This window comes from Triturus cristatus, chromosome 5_1 (genome assembly GCF_964204655.1).
Source record: "Triturus cristatus chromosome 5_1, aTriCri1.1, whole genome shotgun sequence".
Lineage (NCBI taxonomy): Eukaryota > Metazoa > Chordata > Amphibia > Caudata > Salamandridae > Triturus > Triturus cristatus.
Window position 1 is genome coordinate 9,863,697 of NC_140587.1, and position 21,529 is coordinate 9,885,225.

Here is a 21,529-nt window from a genome sequence, read left to right on the forward strand (position 1 = left end):
TTTCCTAGGTATTGGCCTTCTCATACTATTCAGTTGCTGTCTATGTCTACAAGGTGGACCAGCGATCTGTGGTCTGTGTGCCACATCATGTATTCCACCACCAAGAATTCATTCGTCACGAAAGAAGAAAGAAGAACAAATGATGTTATATGAACAGATCAATGGATTGATGAAGATTGATATCTCTTAACGGGCAAGTAGGGGACAAGGAGGGAATGTGGAAATATGGATTTTTCTGGTCAGTTATGTCCCCTATCTTGGACCCCAACGGTTCCATGTGCATGTTACAAGTACATGTATGTTCCCTCCAGTTCCAGTTATGAAGACGCAAACACATGTGCGTCCACCATCAACATGTCCTCTGTCAGATACGCCATGAATAGGCCGGATATTCCATTCTTAAGTATGAAAGGCCACCGGCTTTATATGGTTCACTTATGACATTTTACAGTCCAGGCAAGTAGGCCCTGATTCTGTCATCGAACTCTTCTTGCCTTCTGCCTCTGAAAGCTCCAGTCTGAGCCTGCATCCGTGACCATGAACTTTGTCTCATTCTCTGCGCGGCTCACGAAGCCTGACATCAGCCTATTCTCTGCCAAGAACTGTATTTCACCTTCGAGTTATCTGCTTCGCCCCTCAGCCGATGCATTCCTGTCTAGTAGTTTAAGTAAACATTCCTTCCAGCTACCGAGCAATGGCTCGGTTTCTCTGTCTTTATGCAAGTAATTCATAGTCCTGTTACCATGGAATATTCCTACCCCCTCGCATTTAGTGTAGACACTTAGACGCTTGTACACGCACGCACAGTCAGTATAGAATAGATTCTGTCCGAGAGTCCTTCTTTTGTGGATAACATAGTTCTTTAAACATAGGATGTTAGATATGATTTGGGATTAGGTTGACTTGACCCCCCAGACTTTTCGTCTCCACATGTAGAGCTAAACGTCAAGTCCCCTTCACCCCCTAGTTGCACGTCAATCACACGTCATGCTGCTGCGCGCGCATCTATGCCAAGTATTATCTTATAGATCCACCTATATATGACATCATAACCAATTATGTTCCTTTTTACTCCTTATTACACCCATTTTCGGTTACGCATATGAATCGTCATTTTCCTTATCAATTGTTACGCCTACTGCATTCGTTTCATTTTAATGTATGTTCTATAAAAATCACTTCGTGTCAATAAAGTATGTACTTCACTTCCTGAACCTTCGTGGTGACGGAACTTGGAGCAACCGATTATAATCGATCATTGGAATAAAGCCCATTCCGAACCTCTAATACCACGGATTCTGCCTCTTATTTACTGAGCTGTTTTATTATGTTTCTGTACCAAATGAAGTCCCGGTAATTAAATTATTTACCACACACCGATGAGGGCTCGGTCCTCAAAGTTACTGCAGAAGAAGAGCACAGACGAGGGTCCGTCCTCAAAGTTACTGCAGAAGTGGAGCACCGATGAGGGCTCGGTCCTCAAAGTTACTGCAGAAGTAGAGCACAGACGAGGGTCGGTCCTCAAAGTTACTGCAGAAGTGGAGCACCGATGAGGGCTCGGTCCTCAAAGTTACTGCAGAAGTAGAGCACTGATGTGGGGTCAGTCCTCAAAGTTACTGCAGAAGTGGAGCACCGATGAGGGCTCGGTCCTCAAAATTACTGCCAAAGTGGATCACCAATGAGGGCTCGGCCCCCAAAGTTACTGCAGAAGTAGAGCACTGATGTGGGGTCAGTCCTCAAAGTTACTGCAGAAGTGGAGCACTGATGAGGGCTCGGTCCTCAAAGTTACTGCAGAAGTAGAACACCGATGAGGGCTCAGTCCTCAAAGTAACTGCAGAAGTAGAGCACAGACGAGGGTCAGTCCTCAAAGTTCTGCCAAAGTGGATCACCGATGAGGGCTCGGCCCTCAAAGTTACTGCAGAAGTAGAGCACTGATGTGGGGTCAGTCCTCAAAGTTACTGCAGAAGTGGAGCACCGATGAGGGCTCGGTCCTCAAAATGACTGCCAAAGTGGATCACCGATGAGGGCTCGGCCCCCAAAGTTACTGCAGAAGTAGAGCACTGATGTGGGGTCAGTCCTCAAAGTTACTGCAGAAGTGGAGCACTGATGAGGGCTCGGTCCTCAAAGTTACTGCAGAAGTAGAACACCAATGAGGGCTCAGTCCTCAAAGTAACTGCAGAAGTAGAGCACAGACGAGGGTCAGTCCTCAAAGTTACTGCCAAAGTGGATCACCGATGAGGGCTCGGCCCTCAAAGTTACTGCAAAAGTGGAGCACCAACGAGGGCTCGGTCCTCAAAGTTACCGCAGAAGTGGAGCACCGATGAGGGCTCGGTCCTCAAAGTTACTGCAGAAGTGGAGCACCAATGAGGGCTCGGTCCTCAAAGTTACTGCAGAAGTGGAGCACCGATGAGGGCTCGGCCCCCAAAGTTACTGCAGAAGTGGAGCACTGATGTGGGGTCAGTCCTCAAAGTTACTGCAGAAGTAGAACACAGACGAGGGTCGGTCCTCAAAGTTACTGCAGAAGTAGAGCACAGACGAGGGTCAGTCCTCAAAGTTACTGCCAAAGTGGATCACAGATGAGGACTCGGCCCTCAAAGTTACCGCAGAAGTGGAGCACCAACGAGGGCTCGGTCCTCAAAGTTAAGAGCTGCACGCATCTTCATTTAGAAGATTCTCTTCCTATCTCTGTGAGAGGACCGCTTTATTTAACAGACACTATCCCTGTCGTCTGAAAACAACCATTGACTGGGACTATTTGTTAACCGGAGTGCACATTCTCCACATCTGGCGGAGACTAATGGATTTATAAATTAGGCATCGGAAGGGCATCGAACAACCGCTAGAAATCCATAGCTACGCCCCAGCAAAAACAAATGTGCAGCGATTGAACGTTTATTTTCAGCAGTTTAAAGACCGCAAACTTTGCAGGGAAAAAGGCACGCGTAACAAATAATACAGACTACATTAGTCGTGTAGTAGCCTCACCATACCCCTATGTATAAAAAAAAAATAACCCTAGTATACTGAGTGGTCTTTTTGCCCCCCCCCCCCCGGGGGCATATCAGAGGCTATTGCCCCCATCTGCCTCCTGGGTAGGGCAGAAAGACTGTGGCTGTTTTTGAAGGGGTGGGGGCATTTGTATGTCCATTTTGGGCTGCCCCCACCACTTAAATATAAAAATAATCCCTGCTGTCTAGGGGGCTTTCTGCCCCCCACCCGCATCCCTGATAAAGAATGGGATGTGGTGGTGATCGGTCCAATCACAGAGGAGGATAGATTCCACTTTAATTGAGTTGAGCTTTGTGATGATAAGGCCTAAGGTTGATCCTTTGTTGTGTGTTGGTCTGTCACAACATTGAGGCAGGTTAAGGTCTAGTTAATCAAGTAATGCCATAGTTAGAAGGGACTAGTGCGGCAAGGATGGGCGCAGAGGAGTCAGGATTGGCAGGTGAAGATCATGTGTGAGGATGAGGTCAGCAATGTCTCCTGCATGTCTTGAAGCAGATCTGCAGTTGCATTTAAATTGGGGTTTGTGGTCCGCTGGGATGGAGTGTGTGAGGGTAATTTACATGAGGCTGTGCCTATTGACCTCTCCATGGTTGAGCCCAGGAGCTCTATGTGGGTTTGCCGGGAGGGGATGGATCATACCTTGATTGTCAGTGATATCAGGGAGTGGTGAGTTACAAGACAAGAGGAGGGTTTGAATATCATTAGCGGATAAAGGGACTTTTGATCTCATTGGTTGCTTGAGTGCATTCAGATAGGGTTTAGTTCTCCAACTCAGTTGCATAGTTGTCGTAGACGGAAAGATCAGGTTGGTACTAGGCCTGGGCGGTAAATTCCGTTCCGCCCGCGGAATTTGCGGAATTTCGGTAATTTCGCGTTCCGCGGAGATCGCGAAATTGCCCAAAATTCTGCTTTCCGCGACTTCGCGAAATTTTTTCTTGTTCGCGTTCTCAAAATGCGTGTTCGCGAGATATTTCTCCCCGAGCACGCAAACAGCAACTGTTAACAGGAAAAAAGCATCGCGAACATGCAATTCCGCGTGTTCGCGGAATTTCTGCATGTTCGCGGAGATTTTTTACCGTTTCGCGGAGATTTGCGTAACGCGATTACGCAAATTCCGCCCACCCCTAGTTGGTACGGATGGGTGTTGGCCATATGGCAGGGTACAGTTGCACCCTGGAAAATACCACTCTTGTCCTCTTATATCTAAAGGAGTACAGGTACAGAACAGGTAGTGATAGGTAAAACAGAGCAGTTTTATTATGCTCAAGCTAGCACAAACCAACATGGGATTAGCATGTCCATGAAGAGAATGAACACATGAAAGAATTCTTTGTTCGTATTTATAAGATATAACAAACAAGTCTGCGTGCAGGCTTCACTCCCTACCCCTAAAACATTGGAAATGTCCTTCCATTTATGCCTACAAAGAAAATAGCTAATTACACTACATTTTCAAGGCAAACTTGAGCGAGGAAACTCACAGGGCTTGACTGACTGCAAATTGTATGGAAACAGCCTGTGGTATCCCATCTTACGATAAACACAAATGATTAAAGGGTGTCATTATTTTAGCAACCATTCGGGACTTTCCAAGGGCATGGTGAACAAGAATATGCACGAGTCGCACGGACACAAAAGGGACTGCAATAGCATGGAAAAACTCCACAGACAACGATGTAGGGTAGATACAAAAACTTGTGTTTACATCATACATCCTTTTCCTCAAATGGGCCTTGTAGGAGAGTAGTGTCTGCTTCACATGGGTACCCCCACTTTTTGCTGGTGTTTCACTGTTTTTCGACCTTAGTCTGGCTGTGGCCCTGCTAATCAGGACCCCAGCCTAGCTGCTTCCTCTCTAAAATGGTTTCCATGTACATTAGGTACATATCTAATTGGATTCTGGAGTGCCTTGTAAACCCCTAGTATATGGTATACTATGTACCTAGGGCATAGGTACCTCAGCGGCCTACCAGGGGCTGCAGCATGTATTATGCCACCCCTGGGAAGCACTCCAAAATGGCACCACAGGTCTGCTACTGCAGCCTTGTTAAGGTGGTGCCTGCACCCCTTACAGTGGTATAGGCTACCTATATCACTACCATTGCACACACATATAAAACCTATAAGTCACTCCTATGGCAGGCCTTAACAATCTTGAAGGCAGAGTGCTTAGTTTTTATGTGAGAGGGTGACCCTGCATGAGCAGAGTTCCCCTGCAGCGTTCGGAGTACCTCATCTGATGCTGTTTGTGGTGCAGCCTGACCATATACTCTTAAGTGCATTAGTGCATTATAACCTCGCGGTAAATGCTAACTTTGGACTGGCTGCATGGAAACATGTCGTGTTTGGTGTCAAACACTTTGGAATACTACCCCCACCGCCAGTTCTGGGGCGGGGGTAGCATTCCACCCTTCTATAGGGAGAGACATGTTCACACTGGTCTACCCGGTAAGGACTTTCTAAAGCCCTGACATCACAAAATGGATGCCACTGCAACAGACACAGGTCTGGCCTCCTGCTGCTGACCGAAACTCTGGCAGGGGAGGCCTGGACAATAGGTTTCCTGTTCCAGGGAGGTGTAACCACCTCCCCAGACAGGCAGATATGTATTGGGGCTGGACGGGAGCACTCTCTGGTGCTTTGAAGTCCTGCACTGGGGGCACACTTGGTGTCCCTGTGCATAGTCCAGTTCAAACTGGTTGCAGGGGCTACCTGCCCCTGCTCTGGTGTGAAACTGGACAAAGGAAATGGGTGTAACCATCCCTCTTTCCAAACCCTCCCATAGGTGGGTCCCTAGAGTACATCCAACACCCAAACTTAGTATAATTATGGGAACCCAGTCCTTGCGACTTTAGATTACCCTGGACGAAGCTCTGCAACATATATCCTGGACCTTCGACTTTCTATTTTCGCTAGAATGTAAATGTAAATGTTGTAGACTTGTAAAGCGCACAGCTGCCCCAGCAACGGGGCGTCCCGGCGCTGTAGACTGCTGGGGAACCCGTCCTGGCTATCCCTGTGAGATGGTCCCTTTCTGGGTATCTCCAAGGTGAAACCAGGCATCCCCGGCGTCTGTGGGGGGCCGTTGTAGAGATGAGGCAAGCTTAATGCCCAGAGTTGCCGAGTGTGTTCCTGGTTAGAGTAGGTACCGAGGCGAGAATTATCGAGTCCGTTTTGACCCTGGTCCACGACCCTGCCGCATTGGGAATTGAACCCTGGTCCCTGGCCGATTCTCTGCTTACGGGTCTGCCGCCTCTAACCAGTGAGCCACACCTCTCCACTAGAAGACTGAAGAAATCTCCCTTGGGGTCTAGGAGTGACTCCCCTGCTTGGCGGGCACCAAAGAACCAACTGTCCGGTCTGCAACTCTGAAGCTCCCGCCGAATGCCGAAGTCTTTGCATCACCAGAGGTGGATTTCCGGATTTCTCCGAGGCTACCCTGAGTCCACAGCAAAACTGAGGCCCGTGGCTATCGTGGGTGACGTGGAACCATGACCCCTGGACACCATGATCTTTATGCGCTGACCATTATTTTCCTACCCTTCATTTCCTTGGACAGATAACCTTGTTTCCGCAGGCCACTTCTTTTACAAAAAAAATAGATAAATAAGAAGCTCCGAACAGCCACAAGCAAAGTAATGTGGCTAAGACCTCCTAAAAACCTCTATCTACTCTAGCAAAGAACATCAAGAGTTCCCAGTGTCCTCTACTGCAAAGCCTCACGGGCAGGCTTATGTACAGGTCCAGATGTTGGCGGTCTTGACCACCGGCATGGGTTGCTGTCTCTCCTGAAATAGTTTCTTCAATCAAAGTCTATAGTTCTTGACAGCCCTAGGTCTCCAATTATAGCTAGGTGAATCACAATCTGCATGATCAAACAGAGGCATTGGTATCAATTCAGGCTCAACAGGAGTAAGGTTAATCAATCGATGCGCTGCTTCTCCTACTTTGACCAGTGCAATCACATCACTGAAAGGTACTTGCTGTGGAATTTGTTCACATTAAACATCAGGAATCCCTTCCTTCACCCACTGATCACTGGGCAAAGCCAGTGGAGCTCTCTTGACATGACTGCACGCGCACACTCATCTCTTCCAATATCCTTAGATCTTAGAGCAAAGGTTTTACAATTAAAGAGAAGCTAGTTATCAATTGTCTTCAAAGGCAGGAACATCAGATTGAGTCTGGGGACATTTCATTTTCTGTACCAAATAAATTCTTTGTAGATACAATACCCTACCCCCTTTGACAGGAGGTGACCTAAATAGGCAACCTCCTGTTGACAAAATCGCATTTTGATAAGGGCACGTTTTGTCGTAAGAGTGCTAAATGATATAACAGATAGACTGTTGTCTCCTTACAACTTCCCTCTGTATCTGAGGCAATCAACAGATCATCAATGTATTGTAGTAATAGAGAGCCCTTAGAAGGGGTAATAAGGTCTAATCTTCAAAGATTGACTGTACATACTAGGGCTTTCTGTGTACCCCTGGGGTTCTCTAGTGAATGTAAAGGAGCACCCACTGAATGAAAATGAGAAAATGTATTGACTTTCTTTAGCAATAGGCACACAAAAAAATACATATTTAAAAAAAGCGCAGTAAATATTTAGCTGAAGACGGGATCATGGTAAGCATAGGATTCATGTCAGGAACAATGGGATATTGGGGTACTACAGCGTTGTTGTTGGATTGAAGATCAATGGATTGTCTATTTTTATCAGGTATTCCCTGTGTGTCATTTTTAAGAACAGGGAGGATAGGACTGTTACATGGGCTACCTTCTAGTAGGCCTCAGCCGTGAACTCCACTCCGTTCGTGGAGTTTGCAGAGTTTTCTGAACTCTGCACTCCGCAGAGCTCACGAAGTGCAGAAAACTCCTCTTCGCATGGTGCAGCAGAGTTTTTCCACGCTCGTGAATGGAAAGTTGGCGAGCGTGAGCTGCCGCTCAGGTAAAGTTTCTACACTAGCGGCTGGAATATCAGTTCGAACGACAGTTCGCACTGCACTCCGCCAATTGCGGAACCCCACTAAGTTTGTTTGTTGCTTGGCAGAGTTCTGTGTAGCGCAACTCCGTAAACTATGCCCAGGCCTACCTTCTATCTCTTTTACATTTTAGCATTCAATCTTTTCAATGTGTCCAAGCCTAATAAATTCTCTGCATAATTTTTAGTGAGCACGAATAGGCAGGAGGTGGTGTAGGGATGTATAGTGTAGCGATCACCCGCCGGAGGACGGTAAAACAGGCTGTTTACCGCGACATGTATAAGAAAGGCCCCAGGAACTACCGTTCCCAGCAGGCAGTGGGGCGAGTAAAAAGGCAGGCTGTATATAAGCACCTCCCCTTCATGCGTAGGGTGCTTGACAATTCACATGGATAATGAACAAGATGGCGGATGGTGTTCCCCGCCGGATCCCAGCGAGAAGCCTTTTCAGCTTCGTTCCTGTTGTCAGCCTGACGTATTCCTGAAGGACGTTTTTCTTCAGTGGTGGTCCCCTTTGCCTTGGGAGTCCGTCGGGAGCAAACAGTCCAGTTCAGTGCAGGTAACTTAAGGAAGAAGCCGGCGTGCTTTCTTCCTGCATAGTGGTCATCTTTGTTTTTCTTGGCAGCAGCTCTCACGAAAGAAAACGTCGGAGCGTTTTCTTTTTTACTGCGACTTTGACCTGTACATTTTATTTCTTGCCCTGCATATCAGAGAACGCCGGAGTGTGCTTTTCAAACACAGTGACATTTGGTAGTGATATGTCTCAGGTCACTCGTTTCTGGATTTATTACGGCGAGGGCAGAACAGGGTTACTGCACGCATTACCGACTGGTTGTGATACATATATTTTTTCGCTTGCTGTGGTGTTTTCATTTATTTGGAAAGAGTGTCAGTACCATTTTTCAGCACAGGAGGGCAGCATTTATACATATGTGATTTATGGAATTTATTGTGCTTTTCATTACTCATGCTTGCAATGCCAGAATATAATTGTAAGAGAATAGACAGTGGAGAGTATTAAAGACCGTGGTGTGACATTCTCTAGGTGGTGTGCTTATTGAAACTAGGCAGGCAGTTTCTACTACCGCTTTTAGTTCCTCAAAAAATTGAATTGGAGGAACGCAAGCATCCTGTACCTGGTTTCATTACCGTGATAGTCTTCTTTAATATCCTAGCTGCTGAGCTTCTGGGTCACACCCATACTGATATTACACAGTCTACCAGACCAGACCATGAAGAGACCGGAGGGCTTACTTCAAGCTTATGCTTTTATCCCCTTCCCTTTTCTTTCCCTGGGCCTGAACTCACGCAGCAGGGTTTTTTCTTTCCTCTGCTTGGGGACGCGTTCAGGGGCATTGGGGAGATTTATCAACTTCCATCGTCTCTGCTGGTCACAAGTATAAGGTTAGTGGCGTTGCTTATAGTCTTGTGCCACTGACGACCTGACAGATTATCAAGCCCACGTTTAACGCCCGGCCCGGACGATGGATACCAACGTGGTGTTGACCTCGCTATTGGAAAGTCTGGCTGCTCTGCAACAGGAGGTTCAAACCTCTCGTATAGAGAACCAGAATTTAGAGAGGGAAATGGGCACATTGCGTAGCGAGGTTGCGGATCTGCTTACCTACATCACGACATTTAACTGACTAGTGGTTGAAACCGACTGGCCCTCTGAGAAACGCATCACCCTGTTTTACCAAGGACTACGGGGAGAACTCAAGGATGTCCTTTCCCAGGTCGTTCAGTTACCACAGACATGTGAAGAGTTAATAGAGCTAACCGTTCAACTAGACCATAGACTCCAGGAAAGAAAAGGGGATAAGACCAGAGGAGAAGCCCGATTTTCATATAAGAGACCAAAAAATCCAATGGAAGAACACTCCAAAACCCTAGAAGGAGCTGAACCAATGCAAATTGGAGGGATCCGAGGTCCCCTTACCCCGGAGGAGAGGGATAAACGTAGGAAGATGAAACTGTGTCTGTACTGCGGCAAAAGAGGTCATTTCATTAGAGAATGCCGTGCTCAAACTCCTCTCACAGGGAGAACCTCCGTTCCATGGGTACAGGCAACCATAAGACAAGGAGAACCGGCGGAAAACTGAAGTGCCCGAGTCAGGATGAGGTCTCTGATTTGGGTAAACCTCGCACAATGATCTCATCGATTCTAGCGAACACCCAGCAACCTGCCGTTGCACATTTGAACGTCGGTGTATCCCTGTGGATCACTTCAAAGGATATCTTGGAGGTGGATGCCCTGCTAGATTCCGGAGCGACAGGGAATTACAACAATCAAGAGTTTGCCCTGAAAATGGGGATCCCTTGTGAAAAGAAAGAAACCCCAGAACATGTGAAGGCAGTGGATGGGACTGTCCTGACTTCTGGTCCTGTGATGTACCACACTCTTTCCCTCTTGATGAAGTTTGGACTTGATCACTATGAGCATATCCAGTTCGATCTTATCGATGCTCCACAGTTCCGTCTCATCCTTGGGATGCCTTGGTTGACGCTACATGATCCCCTGGACAGTTGGGCAGCCCGCACAGTCACCATGGCTTCTGACTACTGCCAAGAACATTGCAATCAAGGGAAAAAACATTCACTGGATAACGAGGAAACACTTTCTAAGTACCTGGCCACGGCCTGTGCACAAGAACATCATTGCAGTTCCACGGTGTTGCCTGACACCTACAACGAATACCAGCCCCTGTTTGACAAACAGATGGCTACTCAGTTACCACCCCATCAGGTGTATGATAGTCGTATCGAGTTGATGCCAGGAGCTAGCATACCGTGCAGCAGAGTGTATGCATTGACGGAACCTGAAACGTAATACCTAAAAACATACCTTGAGGAAAATCTTGCATCCGGTTATATTAGACACTCCACTTCACCAGCATCATCTCCTCTTTTCTTCATTCCGAACAAAGATTGTGCTGAATTAAGGACGTGCATTGACTATCGAGCCATAAACCTGGTCACCATAAAAAATCGATACCCTCTGCCATTGATTTACGTAAATGGGTCGCGACACTGCTTGTCATGCTGCAAATAACCCCAAAGGATTCTGGATAGTGTAGTGGCTACGGTGAGTACGCCTACGCCACGAGTATATAGAAATATAATGCCATCCCTGGACACGTGTTTCGAGGTAATTGCCTCTCGTCAGCAGGGAGCAGGTAGGTATGCGGGGTGCCGATGACTGCCATATATATAGGTAAAATACCTTCCAAGGCGCGCAGGTGCAGACACCGGGCTCGTCAGCCAAAGTCGCTCGAATGAGCTATTAGTAATTTACGTAAATGGGTCGCGACACTGCTTGTCATGCTGCAAATAACCCCAAAGGATTCTGGATAGTGTAGTGGCTACGGTGAGTACGCCTACGCCACGAGTATATAGAAATATAATGCCATCCCTGGACACGTGTTTCGAGGTAATTGCCTCTCGTCAGCAGGGAGCAGGTAGGTATGCGGGGTGCCGATGACTGCCATATATATAGGTAAAATACCTTCCAAGGCGCGCAGGTGCAGACACCGGGCTCGTCAGCCAAAGTCGCTCGAATGAGCTATTAGTAATTTACGTAAATGGGTCGCGACACTGCTTGTCATGCTGCAAATAACCCCAAAGGATTCTGGATAGTGTAGTGGCTACGGTGAGTACGCCTACGCCACGAGTATATAGAAATATAATGCCATCCCTGGACACGTGTTTCGAGGTAATTGCCTCTCGTCAGCAGGGAGCAGGTAGGTATGCGGGGTGCCGATGACTGCCATATATACCGGTGCTTCTTGACCAGATAAAGGGGGCTCAATATTTCACAAAACTCGACCTCAGAGGAGCATATCATTTAGTACGAATCCAGAAGGGCGATGAGTGGAAGACCGCCTTCAGAACTAAATTCGGTCTCTTTGAGTATAGGGTGATACCTTTTGGGCTCTGCAACGCCCCCGGGGCCTTTCAGTTCTTTATGGACAAGGTACTACGTGGCTACTTGGAGACATTCTGTGTGGTCTATATCGATGATATTTTAATCTATTCAGCTACACTCCAGGAACACGTGGTCCATGTAAAGGCTGTATTGGGTAGGCTCCGACAGCATTCGTTATATGCCAAAGTCGAGAAATGCCTTTTTCATGTCCAAGAAGTTGCCTTTTTGGGTTACATCATTAATGCCCAAGGTATTCAGATGGACATGAACAAAGTCTCTGCAATCCTTCAATGGAAGACTCCCTGGAACGTTAAATCAGTACAAAGCTTCCTCGGCTTTGCGAATGACTATCGGCGATTTATTAAGAAATTCTCGAAGCTGATACATCCTATCTCCAGTTTACTGTGAAAAAATGTCCCTTTCGTGTGGAGAGAAGAGGCTGCTCGATCTTTTCGGCTGTTAAAAGACAAGTTCACACAGGCTCCTATCCTGCGCCATCCTGATTCACGTCTCCCTTTTGTTCTGGAAACAGACGCCTCGCAATATGCTGTGGGGGGAGTGTTGTCCCAACGACATCCCGAAAACGGACAGCTACACCCTGTAGCATATTACTCCATGAAACTCGCTCCCAGTGAAATCAATTACACTGTATCCGATAAAGAACTGCTGGCTATCAAAAGGGCTTGTGAAGAATGGCGACACTATCTTTTGGGGGAATTTCATAAGGTGGAAATCTACACGGACCATAGAAACCTGTTGTTCCTCAAAACCGCAAAAGCCCTGACGCCCCGTCAGTTACGCTGGACTCTGTTCTTTTCTGATTATGACTTTGTGATAAAGTATCGACCAGGACCACAAAATGAGAAGGCAGATGCCTTTTCCCGTATGGAAGAACCGGACAATGAGACTTTGATAAACCAGACAGAACCACCATTTATTCTTACTGAAACAGACCTTCCAAAGCAGACCATAGCTCTAGTCACCTCCCAAGACTTTCTAGAGGATGTACGAGTGTCTCTGGCGAATCTGGATATGCAAGCTTGGGTTCAAGAAGAACCCAAAAATCACTCGGAAATAGAGGATTTAGCCTACCATCATCAATCGCTGTATATTCCACACAAGATACTACAACAACAAGTACTGACATGGGCTCATGATTCAGTATTGGGAGGACACCTGGGAATATACAAGACTATTGCCTGTGTGGAACGCTCATTTTGGTGGCCTGGGTTACGAAAAGACGTCCAAGAATATATAAAAGACTGTGCAGTCTGCGTACAGGGAAAAGCCTGTCATGCTAAACCTACAGGTCTGCTTCGATCCTTGCCTACTCCTCCACGACCTTGGCATACCATATCGATGGACTTCATTGTGGAAATGCCCCCCTGTGAAGGAAAGACAGTAGTGTTGGTTGTAGTTGATCACCTAACGAAGATGGGACATTTTATTCCTCTAAGAAGCCTACCCACGTCCTCGGAATTGGCCTTGGTTTTTCTCCAACATGTAGTCAGAGCCCATGGAATGCCTTGCGTTTTGATCACTGATCGGGGTACTCAATTTACTTCTCGATTCTGGAAAGCCCTTTGTAAAACCATGAATATTGAGGCCCGACTCTCCTCTAGTTACCATCCGCAAACGGATGGTAAGACAGAACATCTCAACCAAACCTTGGAGCAATATCTTCGCTGCTTCACCATACAAAACACCCTAAACTGGTCTACATTATTATGGATGGCAGAGTTTGCCTATAATAACGCTACAAATGCCACTCTAGGCTGTTCTCCTTTCTTTTGTATCTATGGTCACCATCCCAACATGCTTCTATTTGAATGGCCAGTCCAATCCCCATTACCCAGCATACACGAACATCATGCTCACCTCAGGGTAGTGTTAATAGAGGCCAAACTGAGTCTCGCCACAGCTCAATCCGCACAGAAACACTTTGCAGATAAGAAAAGAACGAAAGAACCCGCTTACCAGGTTGGGGATAAGGTATGGCTTTCTACAAAAGACCTGCATCTGAGGGGTGTGAATAAACTAAAACCAAAATATGTAGGCCCCTATAGTATTGAGGAGGTTATCAACCCTGTAGCAATGAGACTAACGTTACCCCATTCATGGCAGATCCACCCTGTTTTCCATGTGTCCCTACTCCAACCTTGTCTTGCTACCATGAGACTACCAGAGAAACCTCTTCCCAATGACATAGATGGTCAGGAAGAGTATGAGGTACAGGAAATTCTTGATTCCCGGCTGGTAAGGGGCCGATTTCAATACCTAGTGGATTGGAAAGGGTTTGGGGTGGAGGACAGAACATGGGAGCCTGAAGATAATCTCTATTGCCCTGAGTTAGTCGAACAGTTCCATGCCGTACAGCCTGGGAAACCTGGCAGACCGCCGAGTCGACGGTCCTTGAGATGGGGTACTGTAGCGATCACCCGCCGGAGGACGGTAAAACAGGCTGTTTACCGCGACACGTATAAGAAAGGCCCCAAAAACGACCGTTCCCAGCAGGCAGTGGGGCGAGTAAAAAGGCAGGCTGTATATAAGCACCTCCCCTGCATGCGGAGGGTGCTTGATAATTCACATGGATAATGAACAAGATGGCGGATGGTGTTCCCCGCCGGATCCCAGCGAGAAGCCTTTTCAGCTTCGTTCCTGTTGTCAGCCTGACGTATTTCTGAAGGACGTTTTTCTTCCGTGGTGGTCCCCTTTGCCTTGGGAGTCCGTCGGGAGCAAACAGTCCAGTTCACGATGATGCAGGTAACTTCAGGAAGAAGCCGGCGTGCATTCTTCCTGCATCGTGGTCATCTTTGTTTTTCTTGGCCGCAGCTCTCACAAAAGAAAACGTCGGAGCGTTTTCTTTTTTTACCGCGACTTTGACCTGAACATTTTATTTCTTGCACTGCATATCAGAGTTACTGCACGCATTACAGACTGGTTGTGATACATATATATTTTCGCTTGCTGTGGTGCTTGCATTTATTTGGAAAGAGTGTCAGTACCATTTTTCAGCACAGGAGGGCAGCATTTATACATATGTGATTTATGGAACTTATTGTGCTTTTCATTACTCATGCTTGCAATGCCAGAATATAATTGTAAGAGAATAGATAGTGGAGAGTATTAAAGACCGTGGTGTGACATTCTCTAGGTGGTGTGCTTATTGAAACTAGGTAGGCAGTTTCTACTACCACTTTGAGTTCCTCAAAAAATTGAATTGGAGGAACGCAAGCATCCTGTACCTGGTTTCATTACCGTGAGAGTCTTCTTTAATATCCTAGCTGCTGAGCTTCTGGGTCACACCCATACTGATATTACACAGTCTCCCAGACCAGACCATGAAGAGACCGGAGGGCTTACTTCAAGCTTATTCTTTTATCTCCTTCTGTGGTAAATATTTCATTACCGGTACTATTTTTTATGCGGTAAAGTCTAGTAAGAATAACTCAGTAAAAATAAGAGGCAGAATCCGTGGTATTAGAGGTTCTGAAAGGCTTTATTCCTCTACAAAGGAATTATAGTTCGAACCATAGGCTTCAAATTCCATCACCTCGAGAGTTCAGGAAGGGAAGGCAATACATTATTGACAAGTAAAGATATTTATATGAAAAGCATTATATTAAGACAGATGCAGGAGGCGTAACAGCTGATAATACAGATAATAATACACATACGTAATGAAAAAAGGCGTACATATAGGCGTAACTAGAAACGTCATTAAACATGATGTCACAAGTGGGTGGATCCGTAAGAGAATCCTGCAATGTCAGCAGAAAATACTTGGCAGAGATGCGTGCGCAGCCGCATGACGTGTGATTGACGTGCAACTAGAGGGTGAAGGGGACTTGACATTTAGCTCTACATGTGGAGACAGAAGTCTGGGGGGTCATGTCAAACTAATCCCAAATCATATCTAATATCTTATGTTTAAAGAACTGTATTATCCAAAAGGAAAGGTCTCTAGGATGGAATCTATTCTATACTGACTGTGAGTGTGTGTACAAGCGTCTGAGTGTCTACATGAGATGCGAGGGGGCAGGAATCTTCCATGGTAACAGGGGCTATGAATTACTTGCATGAGGACAGTGAGGCCTGGCCCTTTGCTCGGTAGCTGGAAGAATGTTTACCTAAACTACTAGACAGGAATGCATCGGATGAGGAGCGGAGCAGATAATCTTGAAGGTGAAATACAGTTTTTGGCAGGCAATAGGCCGGATCAGGCACCGTTAGCCGCGCAGGGAGTAGGACAAAGTTCATGGATACAGATGTGGGCTCGGACTGGAGCTTTCAGAGGCAGAAGGCAGAAAAAGGCTTGATGACAGAATTCAGGGCCTACTCGCCTGAACTGTAAAACGTGGAAAGTGAACCACATAAAGTCGGTGGCCTTTCATACTTAGGAATGGAATATCTGACCCATTCATGGCGGATCTGAAAGAGGACATGTTGACGGTGGACGCACATGTATTTGCGTCTTCATAACTGGAACTGGAGGGAACATACATGTACTTGTAGCATGCACATGGAGCCGTTGGGGTCTACGATAGGGGACATAACTGATCATAAAATTCATATTTCCTCATTCCCTCCTTGTCCCCTACGGACCCTCAGGAGATATCGATCTTCATCAATCCATCGATCTGTTCATATAGCATCATTTGTTCTTCTTTCTTCTTCCGGGATCTTGAACGAAAACTTGGATGCGGGATACACGATGTGGCACACAAACCACAAATCGCTGGCCCACATTGTAGACATAAGCAGCAACTGAATAGTATGAGAAAGCCAATACCTAGGAAGGATAGGATCCTCCATCCCCAGGCTGACAACACGCTCCAGAACCAACCGGACCAAGTCCAGGTGCCTGGACTCTGGTGTATCTGGCTTATAATCTTATGAAGGCGAGTTATGGCTTTATATACTGACGGCGAGTTTTCTGGTATGAAAACACAGCAACTTGATCCGATGACCCTACAAGCTCCGCCCCTATCGGCCAGGATGACGTCAAGGACAAGACGATTTTGAAGCACAACAATCCGCATCGCAGACTGCTCCTCTGTTAAGTTGCCTAGGGCGGAAGTAGTCTCATTCACTACTGCTTCAAGGGTTCTAGTTAATCTACGTATCAGCTTACTATTAGTGACTGTACCTATATAGGGAAAGAAACCTTTATTGAAATCTGTGTATTGCTCCCATGCCGTTTCAGTGTAATCGACAATCGGGAGATCTCTCTGCTGTCTATTGTGTACTAAATGGGTATTTCTGTGATAGTCAGGAGGGGCTTGGAAAACAGGTGGCAGAAGGAATGCAATGTAACAGGTACCATCCCAATCTAGAGGTAAACGTATATATGCAGTCTGGCCACATATGAAGTAGGAATGACGGGAAGCTCTAAATGTAGACTTGCCTTGATCACTGAATTTTATTACAGTGGTGCATTTACTATGGCCCATGTGTATGGAACCATTCTTTCTTACACATAATTCTCCTTTAACTGGAAATACTGACATAGCGGGCAAGATTGGCGTAGCTTCGGATTCAACATTCAGAATCATGAGGTTAAGTGTAAAATTACCTAATCCATATACTTCATTTTCTAGATCAGTTCCTGTTCTTTTGGGAAGTCCCTCCTTGTTAGGGTAGCAGACTTTAAGCAAAACTAGGTTCAGGTTTCCCCATACCCAGTTGTCTTGATAAACTACTGAATTTGAATCTAGGGAATTAATCAAACTAAACCATGCTCCACAGGAGCCATTGTGTGTGAACGGATACGGAAAGAGAGGCAAAACTCCCTTATAGTTCTGATAGGGAGGGAGTCGGCCACAGATCCAACAATTTGTAGCATTGCTGGTCTGATGGGAATGATGTAACATACTAATAAATGTGGTGTTGCGCAGCGCAAATCTATAAGACAACTCATGCGGAGGTAATTCGCTAAAAGAATGTTCAGCAGTAGCATTGTAAGCACGTTTGGAAATAGGGTAATACATATGTAGCAATACACTAGAAATGATGATCAGAAGACTTAGAAAAAACAAAATTAATAACGTCACTATGCAATGACTACGAAGTGATTTACAGTACGCATGTTTTCTAAGCTGTATCTGTCTATTTCTCTCTCTATTTCGGTCTAGAGGATACATGTCAGAGACAAATTCAACCGATTCACCTTGGAGAGGACTTAAACAATCAAATTGTCTGACTTGCTAGACCTTAGTTTCAGTTTATAGAGTTCATGCTCCGTTCTTTCAACCAAGGGGAGCTTTGAGTCTGTCTGTGAGGGAATGCAGGGCTGAGTGTTCACATCGGACGGTAGTCCATAAACTTTCTTGATATGACTCGAGTGCAACCACCCTTTACGTCCCTCAATCTTCACGGCTGTCCTTGTTGTCAGCAAGACGAGTTTGGGCGACTTCCACCTGGGCTCCAGCTGGGTCTTCCGGTCGAAATTCCTTACAAGAACCAGGTCCCCTGGAACCACGTCATGGGGCTTCACCTCAGTGTTATCGGGAAAAGCTGCAGCTACCTGTGAACGACAAGATTGTAGTGCAGACATCAAGGAAGCCAGGTAATCTGTCAGCATATTACAGTCAACATCAGTGATTTTACGAGGTATAGGCGTCCCCCACATATTTGGTGGTCTACCGAAGATCACCTCATACGGGGATAGCCCTGTTCGAGAATGTGCTACCATTCTCATGTAAAAGAGCGCAACTGGTAAGGCTACTATCCAATCGACACCTTTTTCTCTACATATTTTGGACAATCTAATTTTCAGGGTTTGATTATGACGTTCCACGAGACCTGCTGCCTCGGGATGTCGGACACAGTGGAATTTCCATTGGTAACCTAACAGAAGTGAAACGTGTTTCATTAGTTCGGATGAGAATGGCTGGCCGTTATCTGAGTACACGACACGTGGTAAACCGAATCGTGGGAAGAATTCTCGAACTAGCTGTTTGGCAGTAGTCGGGGCAGTGTAATCTGAAACCGGGTAGGCTTCTGTCCAACGGGAAAGAGCACAGACAACTACGAGAACATATTTGAATCCTCGACATCGTTCCATCTGGATATAATCCATCTGGAGGACTTCAAAAGGGTGATCGGGAGGTTGAAATCCACCCTGCTCTACGGGAATGCTTTTACCTGGATTAAACTGACAACATATCATACAGGTACGTACTTTCTGTTTAGCTGCTGCTCGCAAGTGTTTGTTGAACCAAATGTGTTGAATGCTGTCTAGCATAGCTTTTTCTCCTAGGTGCGCTGGACTATGTATTGTGTTAATGATGACTTGAACCATGGAGTCGGGAAGAAACCATATAGATTTTCCCTTCGTCATCCATCCTTGATCCGTTTGGATCCCTCCTAATTCAGTCCATTTCTTTATTTCTTCTGGTGTAGCATGTGTCTGTATGTCAATTACATCAAGGGCGGGATCCTTAACTGTCATGCAATGTGTTGGTGTCGGAACTTTTGTCTTTGTCGTGTCAGTTGTATGAGTCTGGTTCTGAGCAGTCTGTTTAGCTGTTCTGTCAGCTAGGTCGTTACCCTGAGAAATGATATCGGTAACTTTTGTATGGGCTTTGCATTTCATAATCGATATTGCAGTAGGTAGATGAATCGCGTCTAATAGAGCTTGAATGAGGGGTCCGTGTTGGATGTGGGCACCGTGAGAAGTTAAATAACCTCTCTCTCGCCACAGTACGCCGAAGTCATGGACGACTCCGAATGCATAACGTGAATCTGTGTATATGTTGACTCTCTTATTTTTGGCTTGAATACAGGCTTGTGTCAGAGCGATGAGCTCTGCTGCTTGAGCTGACAAAGTGTTAATACAATTTGTTTCAATGACTTCAGTGTCTGTTGTGACTGCGTAAGCGGCCACTAACTCTCCTGTACTTGTTCTCATACATGAACCATCTACATACAATGTCAGGTCCGTATCTGATAAAGGGATATCTGTCAAATCTTGTCTGGGTTTCGTCGTGATAGTAAGGACTTCAATACAATCATGTGCTAATGGATCTGTTCCGTTTACTGGCAAAAGTGTGGCAGGATTCAATTGTATTACAGCGTCTGATTTCTATGTGTGGCTGAAACAATGTTAATTCATAACCGGTGAGTCTTGCTATAGTCAAGTGTTGAGTTTGTGTGCGGTTCAAGAGAACCTCTACTGCGTGTGGTACTTGTACTGTCAATTGATGTCCTAACACTATGGCATCGCTTTGTCTGATTGCTAAAGCTGTCGCTGCCACTGATTTCAGGCACGCAGGAAGAGCCTGAGCTACGGGATCTAATGTACTGGAAAAATAAGCACATGGTTTGTGTGATCCTGCTTGTTCCTGAGTGAGTACTGACAAGGCAGTACCTTCGCGTTCTGTAACAAAGAGTGTAAAAGGCTTACTGTAACATGGTGTTGCTAAAACAGGTGCTTGGCATAAAGCTTTCTTTAAGCTTTCAAAGGCATGTGTATGTTCTTGAGTCCAAGGGAGGATAGTCGATGTGGCTGCCTCCTGTGTTGTCAACTGAATGAGTGGTTTTGCTAGAAATGCATATTGAGGGATCCACTGCCTACAGTATGAAGTGAGACCTATAAAAGCCCGCACCTCCTTTTGTGTCTTGGGTGGTGGCATGTTAGTAATTAACTGGATGCGGTCGGGTGTAAGCTGTCTTCCCTCCTTGGACAGCAAGTGCCCAAGGTAAACAACTTGCTGGACACAGAATTGCAGCTTAGAAGGGGACACCTTGTGCCCCTTGTCGGCCAGAAATTTTAAAACCGTCAGTGACGCTTTTTCACATTCAGGTTCGCTTCGGGCGGTGATCAGCAGATCATCGACATATTGAAGCAAGGCAGTGTTAACTGGCATGTGGATACTGTCAAGTTCTCGTTTCAGTGCTTGGCTATAGATGCTGGGGCTTTCTGTAAATCCTTGAGGTGCGCGTGTGAATTTAAAACTACGTCCATTTAAACTGAATCCGAACAAATATTGACTTTCCGGATCTATTGGGACGCTAAAGAAGGCATTCTTGAGATCAATTACAGTAAAGAACGTTGCTTCCGAATCTATGGCTGTTAATAATGAAGAGATATCTGGGACCACAGGGTATTGTGGTACAATACATTTATTTAATTCGCGCAGATCAATAACTAATCGATATACTGGTGGTGCTTTTGGATCCGTTCTTTTAAGAATCGGAATTATCGGGGAATTACATACATTGGAGTCGGTTTCTACAACCACTCCTTGTGCAATGAGCTCGTCAATGATTTGCAGTAAAGCCATAACAGCATCTGGTGGTAACTTGTATTGTCGCATTCGTGGTAGTACCACTCCTGTTTTTAGTGTGACTCGATATGGTGTAATGTTCATGCAACCAACATCAGTGGGGCCTTGTGCCCATAAATGTGTAGGTAAATTCTGCAGCCGGTGATCCATGTCTCTGGACACGTAGTGACCTTTAAAGTCACGTAAAAATAATCGTACTCCTTCCGGAGAACAACATATTATAGCTCCTAGAGCTTTCAATGTTTTTATACCTAACAAGTTTTCTGGACATGATTTAGTAAGCAATAAATCTGTAGTTCGTGTCAATGGACCAACCGTAAG

At 46.0% G+C, this 21,529-nt stretch overlaps 2 protein-coding genes across 3 annotated transcripts in view; both read left to right on the forward strand.

The window, feature by feature from the left end:
* Nucleotides 1-21,529, forward strand: part of LOC146829946 (indolethylamine N-methyltransferase-like) — a 197,697-nt gene that overhangs the window by 134,289 nt on the left and 41,879 nt on the right. The gene's annotated exons all lie outside the window — the stretch shown is intronic.
* The window catches only part of LOC146829947 (nicotinamide N-methyltransferase-like), a 381,589-nt gene continuing 368,446 nt past the window's right edge, over nucleotides 8,387-21,529 (forward strand). For both annotated transcript variants that reach the window (XM_085604211.1, XM_085604212.1), the window contains exon 1: nucleotides 8,387-8,552. The gene's annotated coding sequence lies outside the window, so the exon portion shown is untranslated. The remainder of the gene's footprint in view (nucleotides 8,553-21,529) is intronic.